This window comes from Taurulus bubalis (genome assembly GCF_910589615.1).
Source record: "Taurulus bubalis genome assembly, chromosome: 9".
Taxonomy (NCBI): Eukaryota; Metazoa; Chordata; class Actinopteri; order Perciformes; family Cottidae; genus Taurulus; species Taurulus bubalis.
Genome location: NC_136597.1, coordinates 1,392,554 through 1,397,477, shown reverse-complemented (window position 1 = coordinate 1,397,477; position 4,924 = coordinate 1,392,554). Strand labels below are relative to the sequence as shown.

Sequence of the window (4,924 nt, the reverse complement as noted above, 5' to 3'; positions counted from 1 at the left end):
ATTGTGGGAGTGCTGGGCCCGTCTGGGATCTGCGTTCAGGACTCGCAGCGTAGACTCACCGTCTGCTGGCTGCTCATTGGCTGCGTGCAGCGCTCTCAGAAATGATGATGGGCTGTTGAGGCGGCTTCTGGTGGCCATGGCCCAGGTGTTCATGATGACATCACCAACGAGATGCCGCCTGATAAAGCAGCTTGAGAGGATGTGTGTGCCTTAATTAATGGACTCACATCAACACCTGCAGTGGCAGTTGTAAAACACACATTTTGAAGACTTCTCTTCTAGAGGGCAGATAAGCATCAAAGCCAGGAACAGAAGTAATGCTTGTATTACTTTTAATGAGTGTGATGGTGTTGATTACAGCTTCCATCATACAGTAATTAGGATTGCACACATGCAAGCAAAGATCACGGAGGACATAAAGCGTTAGGAGTGTGTTTTTAGCTCAGCAGCTCCCTGCGTTCTCCTCTGGGTTCCTTCAGGAGTGTTTCTCCTGAGAGGCTCTGCTGCCTTTACTCACGTTATGCAGATCAACACATGTGAAGACGCTTCCTGCAGGACGGTGAGACGCCCAAGGCTCTGCAACTGACCAGCAACCGTATTGACCTGTGTGTGTGTGTGTGTGTGTGTGTGTGTGTGCGTGTGTGTGTGTGTGTGTGACTGAGCAGATGAAACATGTAAAGATCATTTTATACAAAACATTTTCATAGATAATGAACAGATCAGAAATCCTCGTCAGCTGAGGATCTTAGTTTTCTCCGGTGCTGACTCTCCTTCACGTGGACGCTGAGCTGGCTCATGTCAAAGATGTGGGGAGAGCAAGGGAGTGTCTCTCTCTCTCTCTCTCTCTCTCTCTCTCTCTCTCTCTCTCTCTCTCTCTCTCTCCTTCCTCTTGCATACCATCATAATCTCTCATCTGCCTTTCGTCTTTATTCAGCGTTGAGATCAAGGAGAAGGGATCGCAATCAGGCTCATTATATATCTCACACACGCACGCGCGCACACACACACACGCACACAAACAGACACACACACGCACAAAACACACACACACATACACACACACACACACACAGGCAAACACCAACCACACAAAAAGTCCCGTACACACTCCCACACACTTTGAGAAATGTCTCTCATGCTGATCGGGCTGTGCGGTAAAGTCCCTGATCCTCCTGGATCCACCTGGTTCTGATCCAATTTGATGCAGCGAGTTCGCAGATGACAAACAACCTTGTTATTAACCAATGACAGGCGTTGGCCTAATTATAGTACCATAAAAGTCGGGTTATAAGCCGCTCCTACCTCCGGTCAGTGTCCCGCTGTAGCAAGCTAGCAGCAGCGCTAGCTAGCGCTGCTGCTAGCTAGCGCTGCTGCTAGCTCCCCGCTCCAGCTGCTACTACCCGCGTCCCCTCTGTCCAAGTTGGGTGTCAAGTAGGGCTGCAACAACGAATCGATAAAATCGATAAAAATCGATTATCAAAAGTGTTGGCAACGAATTTCATTATCGATTCGTTGTGTCGTGTGTTATTGCGCCGGGCAATAAGTCGCGTAGAAGAAAAAAAAGAGCGGAGCAGAGCAACTGGCCGGCCAGCAGCCGCTACAGTTCAGTCTTGCTTGTAATAACCGTAACGTGATGAAACATGCCGTCACCCCCCGGTCTGGTTCAGTTCACCCGTCACTCGTTAACGTTAAACCGGCTCACCGGAGGATCTGGCTGCAGGTTTTTTTTTTTTTTTACTCAAAGTAGAATGAAGCAAATCGCGTCGTTGGGCTTAGCCAACAACGTGACGTCGTGGTCATCAGAGACCCAGAATGAAAGAGTTTAAGGAAGAGGACGCTCTATATGGAGCAGTACAGCTTCCCTCTGTCCAGTATTTCATACATATTGATAAAGCAGGGTATGTAAATGCAGCCTCTGGAGGGATCAATTACAGTAAAAAGGGCTCACATTTGGCAGATGTAAAGCATACATGTGTATGTTTTTAGTGTTAGTCCATTTTGTTGTTTTAATGAACAGCTCAGGGATGTTCAAGGAGCAACCTGTTGGTGCTTTCTGAAGATGTTTTGCACTGTCACTTCTGTTTTTGAATAAAGGGTTGGAAATGAACGCTTTTTTGATAAAAACATTTTTTATCCGATTCATCGATTAATCAAAAAAATAATCAACCGATTAATCGATTATTAAAATAATCGTTAGTTGCAGCCCTACTGTCAAGTCGGGGCTGGTCCCGCTACCTTCGGTGGTTGTCAGGGAGCTAGCATGAGCGCCAGCTGGCTACAGCGGGGAGCAGAAGGGACACTGACCGAAGGTAGTAGCGGCGTGTAACCCGACTTTTACGGTATTCACATTTTTCCCCCCTGAAAATTATTATTATTTTTTAATTTTTAATTTCAACCTCCCTGAAGTCAGCGTAAGCAGTCACAACAATGTTGTTATTATTATCTATAGTGGCTGTTGCATGAAAACACACCATTCAGATGATGATTTGCTTTGTACCAATACATCTTGACATTAGCAGATGTAATGATGTGTTATAAAGAGCTAGTGTTACAGGTCATAATTCATCTATAAAATCTATTTTATATTCGTGTGAAAACACCTGGTGGGTTTAGGGAGGCGGCACCTCGGGGTGATGACATCATTGCAGGCATCGTGGAGAGAGGCAGAAAGCCCAAACTACTGTCTGTTAGTCAGCGTAGGCCAGACGACCCGTTACAGATCTAAAGGCTTTGCAGCAGCTGGAGAGTAGTGTTCAACATTTAAGGCCTGGCCACGCCCCTTTTTCACTTGATGACAGTTTGCAGCAAATTCAACAACATAACACGGATATCATATTAGCTCAAAAAGTCTTTATTAGATTGAAATTGAATGGTACAGTCCATATAATTCACCACCAAAATAAAACCTCTTGCTCTTAAGTGAGTGGAGCAACTGGAGCAACTGGAGCAACTGGAGCAACTGTTCTTCGTGGCTACGAGGAGAACCGTTAGCACCTTTTGACTTTGAGTCAAATGTTCATCACGCTAACAGCAATTTGTCTCGCTCAGAGTTATCTACTCGCCCTGCTAACGACCGCTAACAGGAGCTGTAGTTATTGATAAGTACGAGACAATAAGCAGCCTCGTTTCTATGAGACTTCATCTGTCCGCTCACAACCATAATGACCCGTTTCCACCCACAGTGGAGTGTGAAGACCTTGAAGTGGAGCGACTGGGCCTACGTATATTGTTTTGTCATTATTGGTGTATTTTTCCATGCGAGAAGCGGCCGAGTGCCACCTGTAGAGGGATGAGAGCCTGAGGGTCCGCAGCGTCTACAGGGTCTGCAGCGTCTGCAGACCCTGCAGGGTCTGTAGACGCTGCAGGGTCTGTAGCGTCTGTAGCGTCTGCAGGGTCTGTAGCGTCTGCAGCGTCTGTAGCGTCTGCAGCGTCTGTAGCGTCTGCAGACCCTGCAGGGTCTGTAGCGTCTGCAGGTTCTGTAGCGTCTGTAGCGTCTGTAGGGTCTGCAGCGTCTGCAGGGTTTGCAGCGTCTGCAGGGTCTGCAGCGTCTGCAGGGTCTGCAGCGTCTGCAGGGTTTGCAGCGTCTGTAGCGTCTGCAGGGTTTGCAGCGTCTGTAGCGTCTGCAGGGTCTGCAGGGTCTGCAGCGTCTGCAGGGTCTGCAGCGTCTGTAGCGTCTGCAGGGTCTGCAGGGTCTGTAGCGTCTGCAGGGTCTGCAGCGTCTGCAGGGTCTGCAGCGTCTGTAGCGTCTGCAGGGTCTGCAGGGTCTGTAGCGTCTGCAGGGTCTGCAGCGTCTGCAGGGTTTGCAACGTCTGCAGGGTTTGCAACGTCTGCAGGGTCTGTAGCGTCTGCAGGGTCTGCAGGGTCTGCAGCGTCTGTAGCGTCTGCAGGGTCTGCAGGGTCTGTAGCGTCTGCAGGGTTTGCAGCGTCTGTAGCGTCTGCAGGGTCTGCAGGGTCTGCAGCGTCTGCAGGGTTTGCAGCGTCTGTAGCGTCTGCAGGGTCTGTAGCGTCTGCAGGGTCTGTAGCGTCTGCAATGTCTGCAGCGTCTGTAACGTCTGTAGCGTCTGCAGCGTCTGTAGCGTCTGCAGGGTCTGCAGCGTCTGCAGGGTCTGCAGCGTCTGTAGCGTCTGCAGGGTCTGCAGCGTCTGCAGGGTTTGCAGCGTCTGTAGCGTCTGCAGGGTTTGCAGCGTCTGTAGCGTCTGCAGGGTCTGCAGCGTCTGCAGGGTTTGCAGCGTCTGTAGCGTCTGCAGGGTCTGCAGCGTCTGCAGGGTCTGCAGCGTCTGTAGCGTCTGCAGGGTCTGCAGCGTCTGCAGGGTTTGCAGCGTCTGTAGCGTCTGCAGGGTTTGCAGCGTCTGTAGCGTCTGCAGGGTTTGCAGCGTCTGTAGCGTCTGCAGGGTCTGCAGGGTCTGTAGCGTCTGCAGCGTCTGCAGGGTCTGCAGCGTCTGTAGCGTCTGCAGGGTTTGCAGCGTCTGCAGCGTCTGTAGCGTCTGCAGGGTCTGCAGCGTCTGTAGCGTCTGCAGGGTCTGCAGGGTCTGTAGCGTCTGCAGGGTCTGCAGCGTCTGCAGGGTCTGCAGCGTCTGTAGCGTCTGCAGGGTCTGTAGCGTCTGCAGGGTCTGCAGGGTCTGTAGCGTCTGCAGGGTCTGCAGCATCTGTAGCGTCTGCAGGCTCTGCAGGGTCTGTAGCGTCTGCAGGCTCTGCAGGGTCTGTAGCGTCTGCAGGGTCTGCAGGGTCTGTAGCGTCTGCAGGGTCTGCAGCGTCTGTAGCGTCTGCAGGCTCTGCAGGGTCTGTAGCGTCTGCAGGCTCTGCAGGGTCTGTAGCGTCTGCAGGGTCTGCAGGGTCTGTAGCGTCTGCAGGGTCTGCAGCGTCTGTAGCGTCTGCAGCGTCTGTAGCGTCTGCAGGGTCTGTAGCGTCTGCAGTTTCTGCAGGA

At 51.3% G+C, this 4,924-nt stretch overlaps 1 pseudogene across 1 annotated transcript in view; it reads left to right on the top strand.

Annotated features, from left to right (window-relative positions):
- The window catches only part of LOC306741375, a 4,120-nt pseudogene extending 4,015 nt beyond the window's left edge, over positions 1-105 (top strand). Inside the window, exon 5 of the transcript in view lies at positions 1-105. This exon is cut by the window's left edge and continues 12 nt beyond it. The product of the transcript in view is annotated as an uncharacterized misc_RNA (transcript).
- The last annotated feature ends 4,819 nt before the right edge of the window (positions 106-4,924 follow it).